Source organism: Pseudorasbora parva, chromosome 21 (assembly GCF_024679245.1).
Source record: "Pseudorasbora parva isolate DD20220531a chromosome 21, ASM2467924v1, whole genome shotgun sequence".
NCBI lineage: Eukaryota > Metazoa > Chordata > Actinopteri > Cypriniformes > Gobionidae > Pseudorasbora > Pseudorasbora parva.
In genome coordinates this window covers 12,339,160-12,356,310 of record NC_090192.1, presented here as the reverse complement: position 1 = coordinate 12,356,310, position 17,151 = coordinate 12,339,160, and the positions used below count along the sequence as shown (strand labels likewise).

The 17,151-nt window shown below is 36.7% G+C and overlaps 1 protein-coding gene and 1 long non-coding RNA gene across 7 annotated transcripts in view; both read left to right on the top strand.

Moving 5' to 3' along the window:
- plekha1b (pleckstrin homology domain containing, family A (phosphoinositide binding specific) member 1b) overlaps window positions 1-17,151 on the top strand; it is a 99,103-nt gene that overhangs the window by 11,840 nt on the left and 70,112 nt on the right. The window lies entirely within an intron of this gene.
- Window positions 886-2,843, top strand: LOC137056052 (uncharacterized). Its single transcript, XR_010900180.1, has 3 exons — window positions 886-947; window positions 1,552-1,589; window positions 2,260-2,843. It is a non-coding gene; the product is annotated as an uncharacterized lncRNA (long non-coding RNA).

The window sequence follows — 17,151 nt, the reverse complement described above, 5'->3', positions numbered from 1 at the left end:
GAGACGTTTTATTCAGGTGTTAAAATAACGTTATCTGCACGTTGGAAAAAAAAAACGTTTTAAAAACGTTGTGAAAATACCAACCTGGGACGTTTTCTTTAAGTAGTCAAAAAAACGTAAATATCACGTTTGTTTACTACGAAAACAAAACTAGACCAAACTACAACCTTTGGTAGACGTTTTATCCAGGTGTTAAAATAACGTGATCTGAACGTTGGAATAAAACGTTTTAAAAACGTCATGGTATACAACCATATGCCAAACCTCCAACGGTAGGCTACGTTCTGTTTGTGAAAAATATACACAGAATCAGGGGCGTAGCACCAAATTTTGGGCCCTGGGTACAAACCATCTTGCTGGGCCCCCGTACCATGTATGTGTATGTATAGAAAACTGACTTCTAAGGGCCCCCCCCCCTGCCTCGGGCCCTGGTTACTCAGTACCCTTTATCCCCCCAGTCCCACGCCCCTGCACAGAATATAAACAGAACGTGACAGTAACATTTTAACATCAACGATTCAGTGACTGATCGAGTAACAGATGAGGCTGATGCAGAGCTGAGCATTCTATATCAATGTTGTGAATATATTTTAAGGTGCTCATTTAACTGATAGAATAGCTATTAGAGTATTATATTATATTATATTATATTATACAAGCTTTCATTCTCATTCCATTTAAAGTTTTACGTAGGCATAGGCTGCAGTTTCCACTTAAACGGTGGCCTACTTAACTATCGGGATATTATACTTCAGTATAAAAATATGTATTCATGTAAACGCAACACTGCACAAATTACACATGACGTGTTTAACGTGCGTGCGTGTTGAACATTCGAGTCGCTTTTAAACAAACTGGAGCGGATGGAATTACCATGGAAACGGTTCAGCTCGTCTGACAACAAGCAGCAAAGCTCCGTCTGTCACTGTTGTTTTCACTAATTTCAGGTAAGTTTAGTCCCTAATATTACACATATAATACATACAACTGTTCTTGACACTTTCTAACACGCTTCTGTTGAATATTTACTGTAAAGAAATGGTTTAGTGTCTTCGGAAAAAGTCCGTTAGCGTCTTAACCGTTAGGCTAATTGAGAGGTAACGTTAGGCTAACTATAGCCCTGAGCTCTTATTTATGAAAGTTGGGCTTTTAATTCCATATTATGTGTAGATAAGAGGTTTTGTTTTAATGTTTTGCTGGCTATTTGTCAATGGTTGAATGAAAGGAACGTTAATTTAAGTATTTAACCAAACAGTTTGCACTTTACGTGACTCGGTGACGTCACTCACATGCGCTATTTCAAACATGTTTGATCTTTCATAGTAAACAAGTATTGACCACGTATATAACCATGCATCTGTAAAACCTAAACGTAAATTCTGGTATCTTACGATATTATATATTGTATATATCCTGTATATTAATCTTTTTTTTTTTTTGCTGCATTTTCACCTATGCACTAGTTTATTTATTTCTAATAAACCTACCTGAGTGACATTGTATAGTTTACCACTTATTGTTGGCTCTGTGACAAATTGTTTATGTTCCTAGATTGTGATGGCTGTCCAGCACTATGAACCATCTGACTTGTAAGTAAAACATACATACATACATACATACATACATACATACATACAACCATACATACATTCCTGTGTGTATATGTTGATCATTCTAGCAAATTAAATGGTTAAATGTTCATTAATTAACTCTGAGATCAACTTTGCAGATGCAGTTCATGTGTGCGTATAGGGAGACAGTAGATACTGAAATCATCACGAGTGTCTGGCGTGCTTCGGTTTAAGTAGTAGTAGTTATTTACATACTATAGACATGGCAGAACAAAGACTTCAGATTTCAGTTCCAGTCTTTTTGAGCTTTAATATTCAGACACTAGTCTGTATCAATATCTGATTCATTGTAGAGCCCTTATTTTGATTTATACATAAAGAATATTTCCAAATTCTGTAACGTTCTGCTTAACACAGTGAATTCCATTTGTGACTGGATTCTGTGATTCATCCATGTTTGGCTCTACGTGGTATTTGCAGTATTAAAGAGAGGTAGTTTTGAGAGTGAATTATTGTTGTGTTATAAATTTGTTACCATTAGTATAAGAAGGGTAAGACTAAAAGACTAAATTTCAGTCCGGCAGAATTTTCTGCACACTTCACCACCGAGGCCAGATGAGCATTGTGAATGTATGAACCTCACATTATATTTATAACAATCCTTGTTGATGTTTGAATTGTATTTCAGGGCAGTTTGTGAAGACGGATAAACAAGAGATGTTGTGAAAACCAGGACAGAAGTCGGTTCCAGATCCACCTTCCAGACCAGACTTCTGTCTCATATGGATTGCTGTCTAATGGTGTATTATATGTTCTCTGCAGAATTAGGTGCATGCAGATATTACTCAGGAACACGACTAAACTTTGTTTGCTATAATACATCTATTTAGTGTACCAATGTGAAACAGACTAAAACACTTGACTGTTTCTCAAAATCAGGTATGCCAATATTATAAAATATTATTTATTGAACATTAATAGAGACAGAGTGTATTTAGGCCACGCCCACACCGGGGAGGAAACATTCCAACGCTCTCCATTGATTTTGTGTTGCGTGAAGCGGTCACCTCGTCTTTTTTTACTTATAACAAAAACGGCAATGTCTAAAAGCTCATATGTGACGAGGTGTGCAGCACACAAGGTAAAAAACACATAACTACGTTTTTATAAGCTGTCGACCCCAAAAAACAAGCGTTTAAGGACAAAAGTGGATACAGGCAATAAGACGTGAAGCTTCAGCAAGAAGAATGGGTCAATTTTGGGATCCTGACACTCCATATGCCTACGTGTGCAGTAAACCTTTTGTTAAATATCCAAATGTGAGTTTTATATTTTATATTGCCTGTCGCTGATTACTTTCCCCTCCAGTGTGTGTAGTTCTCAGTGTAATATAGCATGACGCGCTCTGTCTCAAGTGCCTGTATCCACTTTAGTCTTTAAACACTCGTTGTTTTTTTGGGGTCAACAGCTTATAAAAACTTCTGGGTTTTGTTCCTGGGGTTTTTAGCTTGTTTAATGTACACTAGGTACAATAGAAAAAATAGATTGCAGTAAAATAACATATGCAATAACATAATCTGTAATTAGTTAAAATGAGAATTTACATTTTATAGATTAATCTCTTTTGTTATAACATCTGTGCACTGAATTTTTATGGATTTTTCTCTACATTTTTTTGTTCATGTTCTTATTTAAATTCCCAGTCATTGCATAATTTGCATGTGCTGTACTTTATTTGTACCATTTTGTTTTATTGGCATACCGGTATTTTTATTTATCTGTTTAGAATTTTTTTCTTATTATTAATGAGAGCTTTAATTGTAGTCTTCTACAATTATCTCAAGGATTTCAATTTACATTATCTCTACTAAAAATGAAAAAGCTGTTATCATGTAACTTTTCTGTTGTTGTTCCAAACTTGTATGACTTTGTTAGACATTCGAGTTAATGTTTCTTATTCACCATTCACTTTCTTTTGTTCAAAAAAGTGAATAGTGTATAAGGAACATTATGCTTAATATCTCCTGACTTAAGGTTAACATTAACACCTCCCTTTGTGTTTAACAAAGGAAAGTCATACAGATTTAGATTGGAATAATGCAAGGATGAGTAAATGACAGATTTTTCTTTTTTGTGAACTTACCTCTATCATATTGCTTTTTATATTGTGTGAATAAATACAATGACTGACAAATGTTGTGTGTAGTATAAATTATTAGTACTACATATTTTTATGTAGTTTAATAAAATGGGAAACAAACAGAGGTAAGGCCTACAGGTAAGGTGAAATGTAAAAAGCGTTATTAATAAGCTGAATATTAAGACTGACAGAAATATTATAACGTGTGATTAGCCTTGACAAATTATACAGAGATCTAAAAAGACCACAATATATTTTTCTTACTGTAATTATAATATTGTTTTTATATTAAAGATAACAGTAAAAACAAAAAAACATTTTGATTACAGCATGTGTGAAGTGAAGAACCAGTTTGAATGTAGTACGTATCTACAACGTTGGAAGGAGATGGACGTGGTAGGTGACAAAAACGTTATAAACACATTTTTGCAATGTTGGAAGGAGAGGATATGGTAAGGTGATAAAAAACGTTATAAATATGTTTCTGCAACGTTGTAAGTAGACGCGGTAACGTGATAAAGACGTTTCTGCAACGTTACAAGGAGACGTGGCAACGTGATAAAGACGTTATAAGAACGTTTCTGCAACGTTGTGAAAAAACGTATTTATAACGTGAAAAAAACCCGACATCTGTCGTATTAAATACGTCGGATAAAAACGTTATCGCGACCTTTTCACAACATGAAAAAAACGTTTTTACAACGTTGCTGTGTTTGCTGGGAGGGCTTCCCTCCGCATCAATAGCAGCAGCAGTGCCGCGTCAGACACGCTTCTAGAGTGCAGAGGCAGAGAAAACGCCACGCAGCCCCGTGGCTGACCCGCAACAGAAACGCCACGCGCATCCGCGGCATGACAGTGAAAACAGTTACATGTAGAGTGCATTATGGGCGCCAATATTCCGTTTAAAACCGAAATAGTCCTGGGATGAAACTGCTCACTTAGAGGATGGATACCCTTGGTCACATCAGCGCGATTAGACATTGAACATTTTAAAATTAAAACAGCTTATTATGTAGGTAACGTAGCCAATGTGTCCGATGCTTTCACTTGATGCAAACGTTTGTTTTTGTGATTAAAATACATCAAATATTACCAAAACATCTGTCTTCCTGTGTGCAGAAATTTGTTTATGTAGCCGTGACAACAAAACGCGTGCGCGCATGCCTGTGATGCTCCGTGCGCAACGCGCGCCAACCCCATAGACTGGCCAACCTGCAAGCCTTGCACTTCTGAAAGTCTGAGGAGCCACTCGTGTTGCAACCATAGATATACATAATAAATAATATACTTAATTACATAATATACTTTATTATGTACATCTATGGTTGCTACTACTCTCCGGCGCCGCCATCTTTATTTTGAGTCTGACGAATCGACGCGCATATTTTGCGTCGACGTATTTTTTGCGTCGACGTCATCGATGACGTCGACGCGTTGTCCCAGCCCTAACTGAAATTCATGATATATAATACCTTGTTCAAAAAACGATGGAAGTACCATAGTATTTATTTATGTGTAGTGTTGTGACAGCTGTCAATCTCTGTTTTGATCTGTATACTTTAACAGTGTCCGTCCACCTTTTTAGCCCTTGGTCCTCCTGGAAGTATTTTTCTCATTCATTTTTCACATTGGGATGAAAAAAATAACATAAATAAGCAGTAAGCTATAAGTCATGAACCAAACCAGCAGCTACAAGGTGAATCGCAATATTGCAAATTACTTGAGTTTAAAAATGATTTCAATATCAGACAAGATTAAGGGGTGGGTCTAATCCTATTTAATGCATTCTGACTTATTTACATGGTTAAAGAGTAAAATAATAATAAATAAATAAAAAACTGTGTTGGATGTATGACAGAGTATTTCTGTGCCAAATGTTTTTTTTTTCTTCTGAGTATGGTCCTGTATGATGTCATAAAGGGCAGAATTCCTTGTATGGCCACTTATCCTGATATATGCACACATCAACCAGAACGAGGGCAAGAGCACGTCCACCAACGAGCTTCATTCAGGTGACGGAAGCCGCCGGCAGCGTTGTCATTTTGTTTTTAGACCACAAAATCATCAACAATAGGTGGAGCACTGTATGGTTTAAAAGTCCAATCCGAATGAAAATGCTCCATATAAACACCTCAATCAAGATACAAATGCCCAAACCAAATGAAATTTTAATTGGAGGGGTGGGATAAACCTCTTCAAGAACCGATCAAACGAAAAATTCCACCATGTAAACATCCTGACCCGATTGCTTTTGCGTGTACGTCCTTATGTGACGCGATATACACAGCGCACCTCTACAGCTGAAGAGTTGACAAGAGGAAGGTACATTTTTCTGAGGGGTAAACTTTTTATTTCGTAGGAAGTTATGCAGATAATGACTTAGACATAACCCTCTCATCTTGACAGCGTTTGTCCCAGGCACTTTTTACTTCAACTGTGCCTGACAGAAGAATTTATTTTTCTGAGATGATTATTACACTTTACAACAAATAAATAGCTTTTATAAAACCGTATAAGTCCTGGTGGCCGTTGAGAGTTTCTACAGTTTACACATTCCATCTGCTGGAGAGGAGAGGGTAGCGTCTACATTTCTGATGTGTCAGACAAACTGTTTGTGCATATCACAAAATAATTCAGATTGAAAGTCAGCACATGTAAACCCCAGATCGGTTTAGATAACGTCTTATGTAAACAGTCCACTGAATCTTTAAATCGGAATGATTTTAATCGGAATGACAAAAAAAAATTGCATGTAAAAGTAGCTGCTGTCACTAAAGAAGTCTGTTTTTTGTTGTGATGGAAAGATAAACTTGTTCAGCTCCCAGATAAACCACACTTAAGCAACTTAAGGAAATGTCTGTGTTTTGTTGGCAATCGGTGTGTAAGGTCATATAATGTAAACAACACAAACGTATAGTGAATCGAATGTTATCCAGGGATAATGCCGTGTGTGTGTGTGTGTGTGTGTGTGTGTGTGTGTGTGTGTGTGTGCGTGCGTGACTCTTTAGCTTTGCCCACTGCACACCTCTTCTATAAGTTTGGCCGTTTTCGGAAAAAAATTGGTATAGCGTATCTGTCTTTTATAAGTATAAAACTCAAGACTCTTCGGAGATATGAAGGATGCTATACTACTCTATAGGTACTCAATATTAACATGAGATTGGCAGAAACTGTGTGTGTTGTACCCTTTAACTCTTTTCCCGGCAAACACAGAATTTTCCGTTATTTGTGAGAAAACACTTCCCAGCCAAACACATAATTTTTCCAGGTTTCCGTATTTTCACTGTTAGACACTAGGGGGCAATATTATGGATCTTCTGAATGACTACAGAATCTTCTGATCAAAACACAGATGAGGGAGACACAGTAAAACAACAAGCGATCATATGTAAGCAGATGCATATGTGAAATAACGTGATCGTCAACATTAAGCAGCATATAAATCAAAACTGCCTAATGTTAGTGAATTAAATGTGGACGAGCTAGAAGACTGTGAAAGCATTAGGGGCGTTGATGGACTTGATCTCCTCCATCTGTGTTTAAACATCGCTCTGGATACATTCTTTCACAAAAATGCGATTTTCTCAGTTTTTTGTTCAAAATGTTGCTTTTTTATGAAACTTAACCTTCTTGAAGTGTTGATAAAAAAGGAAAGCATGAAGCTAGAATAAAACTTATTTTTGTTGTTGTTGTTTTAAAGAAGAGGGTCAGCTCTTCTTTTGATATATTGCATGCTCAGTGCTCAGATATTCATAAAACTAAATATTCTATGCGCTATTTCACTTTGGTGAAAATGGTCAAAAACCCTGGCGGTGGCTTGCCAAAAAAACGGTGCCAAAAACTCCTTAACGGAGTTAAGGCTTTAATGAAGGAAAGAAAAAATCGGCCATGTTTAGCATGAGAATCAAACTCTTTAACAGTGTAAATGAGTCAGAATGCATGAAATGGCATTAGACCCCCATTTAATCTTTTCTCTGATATTTCAATCGCATGCAGCATTGCAGATAACAATTACAAAAACTGGACATATAAAAAACTTGCATTTAATATGTTTATTTAATACAGAAACAATACATGTATTGGCAAATATGCTTATATATAAATATCGAAGTATTAAAGAAATACTCAATTACATGAATCTCAATTACATAATTTTAAATGCCTCATGGGAGTAAAGTGAGAGCTAGATGGGGGTGGGGGGAGGGGGTCTAGCAGATTTGCTTGGCTGCATCCGAAATCATCCTCTATATCATTCACTTTTGAATCTACATCTACATTACTCCACTAATATAGCGCATTAAAAGAAAACAAATTTCAGTCACTGAGTGCTCCAGAAGTGCTGGTAGAATTTGGTAGAATTACTTATAACCGCGGTGCTCACAGCACCAATAAGCATTCTGTAGTGCAGTGCAGGGGTGCCCAGTCCTGATCCTGCAATGTTCAGGTCCAACCCAGATATAATGCTAAAATAATAACCAGCTTGGCAGGAGCACACCTGTCGATAATTACTGACAGGGTTAGGATCAGGGATAGGCCAGGTAGGTAGATCTCCAGGAGCAGGATTGGGTACTCCTGCTGTAGTGGCTATCCGTTGATTGTACAAGAGTTGTACACTCATTGCGGTGCATTATGGGATTGAATGAGTGCACTCGATAAAGTCCATGGTTTTGAAACCCAAAACAAAGGTTGTCCCCTCATATAATGCAGACTTTCATAATATAATTTAAAACACAACCCTTTTCTGATTGTTGGAGTCCTCTTTTTAAGAATCATAGTTTCTCACCTGGATTCCCACTGTTAAACATGATTATTTATTAAAAAAAAGTTGAAATAATGTCGGCTGATGACTTCAAAAAATGCAATAACAAACCAAGTAACTCACAATTATTATTAAAAATAAATTCCCCTTCTGAAACCCAGCTGTTGCACTCTCCAAAATTGCATTAACATACTGCTTTTTAAGCCACACCACTGTCACTGTTTTTCTTTCAGTAATCAAAAAATACTGTGGTAATATCATGCCTTTTTCACCATGGTTTAAACATGTACCACAATATTCCCTTTTGTGACATTGTCTTCCTTATTTGTCACAAATCTGTAATTGCTGCAATGTGAAGTAGGTTGAAAATTGTAGAAAATTCTGTCATTTTTCAATATTTGTCATGCTGCTCTTTTCTATACAGTACATAACACTTCTTGCATCCAACTATTGCATACAATTTTTTTTTTCATAGTAGTATAGTATGCCTGAATTAATAAAACAGAAGGCAAAAATACCCAGATAATCTACTCATTTTAAGAGCTGTGACACACATACGATTGTAACCCCTTACAGTTAAGTGCATCTTTTTACACCACCTAATGTTTTCTGATCAGTTTCAGTTAAAACAGCTGATTGACGTTTATAAAAATGTGTTCATTTTCTAACTATGGAAGCATTAACAGTACGATTGTAACATGAGCACACCAGCCGTTACATAATTAATGGGTTCTTGTGTGATGTTATGCTCAAGGTATTTTACTCAAGTATACCAGTATGTCAAACCTGTCAAGCAAGTATGTCAAGGGTATCAAATATATATAAAAGTTCCTCCAAAAGGAGTGCGAAAGTGAAAACTACAGTTTTGCACATAAAACAACATAGAATTTGTAAAAAAAAAAAAAAAAAAGTACTGGGATGATACCATATTACAGTTCTAGTACACTTCTTTTAAAAAGTTTAGGGGCAGTGAGACTTTATTAGAAAATAAATAAATACTTGTATTCAGCAAGGAAGCATCAAATTGATCAAAAGTGACAGTAGACAATTCTGATCTTATAAATGCTAAAATAAATGCTGTTCTTTTGAAACTTTTCAAGTGATTCATCAAATGATTCCTGAAGGATCATGTGACACTGAAGAATGAGTAATGCCTGCTGAAAATTCAGCTTTCACCCTTCAACTTGCATTTTAAAATATATTAAAATAGAAAACAGTTGTAAAAAATTTAAATTGTAAAAAGATTGCTGTTTTATTATTCATGATCAAATAATTGCAGCCTCTGTGAGAATATAAATTTTTTAAAAAAGCATGCTATTTCCATGACACATGTTCAAAAGAAAACCTTGGTCATATCATGGTACAAATCCGTAAAACATGGGACTTCCATGCTACCTGTTGAAAAACACTTTGTGGTTCAAATGCAAACCATGGCAAAACTTCCAATTAACTGTACCATGCATGTCCAAAAGCCTTTGTATTATCGTGGTATTCGTACAAAAACATGGTAACACAATGATATCATGTCCAAAACATGGCATCAACCCAGTGGCCATTTGATGTCAATTTTACATCGGTATGACATCGAACATTGATGTCAAAATTGCGTCACAAAATCAGTCTAGAATGAAAGTCATTTTGATGTCAATGTGATGTCAAGATTTTGACCTTTGCTGATGTCATTTTGATGTTTAGTTGATGTTGGCATTTGATATCAGCTCAAAATTTATTTTATGTCAAGATGTCATGATGTTAATGTAGTTTTGATGTTAATTTGATAAGCTTCGATGTCAACATCAAACATTGTCAAAATGACATCATTTATTTACATATATTTTGACATCATATCAGTGTCAAGCATCACTAAATTTTAACCTAAATGAACAATGACAACATACACATTGAAATGATTTAATTTATATAAAACTTACAGAAATTAGAACATATATTCATGTTTCGTGTATTGAAGGGGTTTCAAAATGTATCAACGCAAAATCCATATGCGTGTAGGGCATGGCTAATGTACATATGAAAGGGTTTGTTTTTTGCAAAAAAAAAAAAAAAGTAGTCAGTAAGAGCATAAGTGCTTGATTACCCTACTATGAAGTATGGCTAATGTTAAATGTACTGCAGAAATTGTATTTTGGTTTTTAATTGCACAAGTCAAGTTTCTAAATTATGTGGTTCAAGTCAAATCATGCTCCAAAGGAATAGTGGGTCATCCTGTGTCAAATCAGACAGCATCCAGGAAAATGGTTGCCAGTCTCAGATTTTGCTAAGTGTATATATAAATTCCAGTGTTTTCATGCATTTTTTGACCTTTGTTTTTGTATAATTTCTACACTCAGAAATGCCTTATCTTGGAGGCCATGTTATGGCATATATAGCTTTCCTAAGCTGCCCCAACATTGTAGGGTGGAAGATGAACATGTTGTCGGTATGATTAGGCCGATACAAGTTTGTACTGCATACCTGTTCGTTTTATATAAGACCCTAGATTTAGGGAGAAAAGAAACACTTGGTGAAATAAATAATATTTGCATACATTTGAATCAAACATATTGTTAGTTTCGAGATTCTTCCCTTAGTGAATAAATATGGTACATAGAGCCGCCATCAACATTTAAATCTCCTAGTGGTTTGGTGGTAGAATGTTAGCAAACCATGTAAAAGTTCTAGTTTCTAATCTGCCTTTTTTTTTTTTTGCAATGTCTATGGTGATTACAGTCCTGCTTTAAAGTAGGCTATAGGCAATTAAAGTGTATGCTGTCATTTTAAAACGTGAACTAAATCTAAACATGCTAGGATTTAAATAAATAAAAACACACACGCAATAAAAAAATACCTAGGCCTACGATATTCAAAAACATTGAGGCTAGATCTTTCAGATGTTGAAAATGAGTCACATTGATTTACAACGAGTAATAAATATACTTTTTCAGACAGTGAACAGACATTTTGATATAAATTTCACATCGATCCGTGTTTTATTTCCTGACATCAAATCAACGTTGATTTAATGTCAATGATATTGACCTGAGATGCAGGAAAAAACATGTCAGAAAAAACATGTCAGATTAATACCTTTGTTGAGCCACTTTACAACCACAAGAAAATAATTAAAAAATAAAATGAAATTTTGCATTTCATGCATGTCATACATGGTGGTCAAAATCTTGACTATTTGTTGATGTGAAATTGATGTCAAGGTGCCAGCTGGGAACATGTATGTAAAAAAAAACCCCAAAACATGGTGAATTTTGTTAGATAAATGATTAACATAAGCACTATTCGCACGGGATTAGTATTATCTACACTGTAAAAAATTATTTCGAAAAAAAGTTACCTGGTTGCCTTAAAATTTTGAGTTCATTGAAATTAAAATTTTGAGTTAATACAATGAACATTTTTTTGAGATTCGACAACCTTTATTAAAATATTATTAAAAGATTTTGTTAGCATATTGGGTAACTGTGTGTGTTTTATTTCTAATGACGCAGCCAAATTGTTCTATTTTCATGATTTATTACATTTTTTATGTGGTCCAGATACAGTAATATTTTGAGTTTCTTAAACAAATTCACCCGGTTTACTATTATCACAGGACCTCGGTGTTCGACGAAATATGGTAGGTAATTTGCGGGGGAATTTTTACTTTACATATTACAGACATGGCCGATTCACACGGGATCTGCAATTATTACAAATCACCAGAGGTACCTAGATAATACTAGTCCCGTGCGAATGGGGCTTTAGACTCATTGGGGAAAAATGCCTTGATCTACATTTTTGCAATTCCAAACTCCACACACTTACAATTCACTGCAGTTTCCTGCTGTGATGAACACTAGTAACAACAACTTTTATTCCTTTCACAAAAGGTACGACTACAATGGCGGAATTTATTGTTTAATAAATACTTATTTTTGAAAATATACATATACTTATTTTACGTATTTGTATCTAAAGCATTTTAATGTTTGCATCACACAGTCAGCTCCATTTGGCTTTTCTGATGTAGCAAACTTTGTATCACATGGTATGCTTGGTATGAGTCCTGTGCGATTGGCTTTATGCTAAATGTCATGTTGGGGCGTCAGTGGCTCAGTGGTTCATGTCGGTTGTCTACAAACCAGAAGGTTGGTGGTTCAATCCCCGGTTCCACCTGACCAAGTGTCGAGGTGTCCATGAGCAAGACACCTAACCCCAGCTGCTCCAGACGAGCTGGATGGCGCCTTACATGGCTTGTCATGTATGTCATGGCCGTCGGTGTATGAAAGGGTGAATGTGAGGCAAAATGTAAAGCGCTTTGAATGGCCATAGGGTCTGTTAAAAGCGCTATATAAGTGCAGTCCATTTACTATGTAAACAAACAGGAAAACAGATCTCATTGCATCTGCTTGTTGTGACTGTGAAAAAATACTTTTTATGTAGTATGAATGTGGTAATATGAATGAAATTTGGGCATACCGCTTGTTTACTGTCATTTGACCTACCAAAGGTCAGTTGCATCGCTTCTCTGGTGTTCATAAATACTCTCCTGTGGCTTCATGGTTAAGTCTCCATCAAATGCACACTTCATAATCATGAGGGAGGTAGTAGGTCATCCAGGTACTTTTCGCCCACTGTTTTCAAGGGCTCCAGACTAACATTTGCTCGGGCTCAATCTAAGGGTGGGATAAACGGTTGTCTATCAAACTCCCTCTGCACGCGATTGGATAGAGCTACAACCAACCAGAGCAACGAAGGTGAAGCGGAGCTAGTTGATAGATTAAAATTTCGCTGTATCCGGTCGGCAAAACTCCAAACACATCTTCCCTTTTTAAGAATGACTTCAGTGCCATTTTTGTTCTTTTCTCAGAGAAAAGCTTAACTCCAAGTCTTTCAGAGTCACAGCCAAAGCTGATTCGAAAGACCGCGCTCGACCAGCTTCTGTGTTTACTAGAAGCACGCAAGCGCAACTCTGCCGTCATCATGTTAAGCCCCGCCCACTGACTCTATACACAATGTGATTGGCCTGACCAGAGTTTGGTTTTTACAGCTCAGAAGTGTATTGAGAGTTGCTAGACGATACTCGCGGCATATTAGATTTGCTACTGCTAGGGTGCGTCTAGATTTCTAGGCTAGTACACTAGGGCTGCGCAATATATTGGCTGCGTCTGAAACCTGGAAAATGCTGCCTTCAGAGGACACATTTGAAGGCAGGAAGGCATCAAGCAACGTCCGAATCTATTGTTTGCTTCACTTCCTGTCTCCTGAGATACCTTCATCTGATCGATTTTTGAAGGCAGCATACATGTATCCTTCGCTGCCTTTAATATCCCACAATCCTGTGCTTTCCATTCAGTGACAATTGAGCTGGTCAGTTTGTATGTTTTTCTTCCATTATTTTGCCCTTCTGATGTCATTTCTAGCGAGAAATTACTAAAATATGTGTTTAGTTCTCACCATCATTAAACTTTTACACTACACTGCCTTAGAAGTCTGTCCAAAATTAATTTCGTGAGGTGCCTTCGTGCACAAAACACTGCCTTACAAGTCTCATAAGGCAACGAGTCAGCTCCCTAGGTTTACAGACGCCGCCATCGAAATGATTGCTATATCACAAATGTACATTTGGCAATATAGATATCACAACGGCACACAATATCAGAATGATTTTAATATGCTACTTAAACATTGTGAAAAAGTGTACATTTTAGGTCGATGCATACATTAGAGAATAGACTGGGCACACGGCTGTTACTTATGTCACTTGCTTGACGTTAAAAAGAGTTATTTAAAGGGATACTTCACCGCTTTTTCGTGTTTAACTATGTTATTCCCTTTACTAAAACGAGTTGATACATACCTCTCTCGTCTGAGTGCATGCACTTAATCTCTCTGACGCGCGGTGACGATCTGACAAAATTTAGCTTAGCCCACTGTGCCCAGTTCATTCACTATGGTACCAAACAGAGATCAAGTTAGAAGCGACCAAACACCTCCATGTTTTCCCTATTTAAATACAGTTACACTAATAGTTGAACGACCAAGTATGGTGATATAAAATAAAACGTGGCACTTTTCTAAGCGGATTAAAAAGAAGAACTATAATGTACAGCGGAATAGCACTTCTGAGAGTACAGCCAAATATCATAGGCATAATATTTTTATTGAAGTGCAAAGAGGTAGTCAGTTTGTGTAGGAACAATGTGCTTTTGACATACATTTTTTTCCCCCTGATTACATAAATAATAATAATTTAACTGTAAAATAAAAGAAATAATACATATAGCCTTAATTCTTTTCATTCATTTCATGCCTTCAAAACATGAATCAAAGACCCCCTTTTTTTTTTTTTTTTTACAGTTAAAGTAAACAGTAAGCATTTTGCAGAAAGATTGGGGCATGACTGAGATATAAATTAACTTATTTTGTCATAACACCACTTCCTGTTAAATTTGTATCAAGATTCAAACAGTAGGCTAGATGTCGCGCTCTTTACTAATATAAAGCATGAGCGCCTCATAATGCAGATCATGTAGGCTACACGTGAGGCGAGCTTCCCTTCTTTTCCAGTTACAGAACAAAATATGAACGTCAGAAGGTAGGCTATATGATACAGTACAACTTACAGAAGAGCACACCACTGTTTCTCAGGACACCCGGGATGTCGTGTCTTTCCCTCTTGGTTAAAACATGCATAGATTCATCATAATCCCGTGATAAAGCTGACAAAATAATAATAATTATGATATTGCAATAATTTTTAAATGTTTTTAAAGAATATGTGATCATTTTGACATTTTAACCGAAAACCATGTGATCAGTTAGACACAAATCATAAACTGACATGATTGCGACTGAGAGTGCATCTCGCACCAATAGTGTCATCACCTGACTGTGGGTGAAACTTGCCATTAATATTTCTTTATGAATTTTAGCAAGCAGTTGTGTTAGAAGGAAAATCGTGGTCTTTAAACTAAGTCTTAAACAACGTACGTGCTTGTCAACATGATAACTAATCCTAACCTGGTTGCGGACGCCGCCGTGTTCAATGAGACAACACGCGAGGGCAGGAGGCGCGCGAGCACAACACAGAGAAGGCAAACATGCAAAGTGGCGTAATCAGAATTAAATATAAACAATATATCGATATATACGATATGTCAAAATCCATATCGAGCTTAAAAAATATCTCGATATATTTTAAATATCGAGATATCGCCCACCCCTAGTAGAAGTGTTATCAATTGCGATAAATGTTATACCTATGGAAAGCGAAGAATCTCCTCTTTACGGTACAGTTTGCTGCACAAACTGGATTAGCGGTTTAAAAGTTATTAAACATTTTAGAACTATAGTTATTTTTAGCCGCGGGCGGCTGTCTTGGTCTTTAAGGGTTAACTCCATGATGACTTTGAGAGATCATGGGATAAAGCATACCGGGAGTATGTTCATGCCCCTTTAACAACTAGTTATACCTATGTAAAGGGTCTTGATGACAAAGGCTGTATGGGGATGCCAGAGGGTGAAGAAGCACTCGCAAGCTATCTTGTGCCCGGTGAGGTGTGGAAGACTCCAGCCTTGCCATCGTGACCTTGCCAACAGACGTCAAGGCTCGTTGACAAGACGTATATGGTGCCAATAGTCTGAGCAATAAGGAAAGTTTGTATGATGAAAGCATGAGTGAAGCGGCGGTTGAGGTTAAGTTTTACTACCTAAACACAGGTTCCTGGAGAAGGAAAAGCAGGAGCTCTCTCCAGCACTGGAGATATCTTTCACGATTGCTTACTTCTTGAATGACAATCAGTATTGGGTATTATCTTATTATCCAGGTATCTGAGCCTGATAAGTACAGGTGCAAATTAAATAATTGGCTCCACATTGCCCTACTTTTTTTAGCTGATTATTGTGATTCCCTTATAATCAGCCTTTTTAAGTTGAAGTGTTCACATTCCTGATCCACTTTTCTATCTTAAGTGTGTTATTAAAGAGGAAGATATTAGTACGTCTCCTCCTTACTCGTAGCAGTAAAGCTAAATGGTTGTTAAGGAGGTAGAATGATTGTACAATCACTCCCTTATTTATCTCCATAAGCTTGCATTATGGAGATGATATGGACATCCTCTACATTGCGTGTAGAGTTGGGCTCCAATGCCGCCAAGTCCCAATCTTCTACCTGATACCCTTCCTACTGAGGGGGATATGGTAGGTAAGTAAATATGAAAAGTTGCACATCTACAGCTAAATGCGTCCCACATCCTCATTGGTCAATCCATTGGCCCTGATCTGAAATATGTTATTTAAAAGGGAGTTTTGCAAGCAGGTTTTGAGATTTCAGTCTTGAATTTGGTCTTGGATGCTCGGAATAGCTGCTCAGAGGCATTGAAAAATTATGGCCGCAGAGTGAACGGACTTTCCTTTAAAGGGTCTTTGGTTTGCTCATGCCTCTTTTGATGTAGTGTACATTTTAGCAGTTGAAGGGAAAGTACTCTGAAAATGCATTCTGTGCTTGCGTTAACAATACTGTGCATGTTCATTATATCGGGTTTGAAATCATTCTCTGTATTGCAGCCACTAGCTTGATATCACTGCATTAGAACACTTTACTGCTCTTTCCTCTATATCCAGTCAATCCAGTTTGCATTTTCTTCAGTTTGTCTACGTTTATCTTCCTAGAAACTATTTGTGTATGT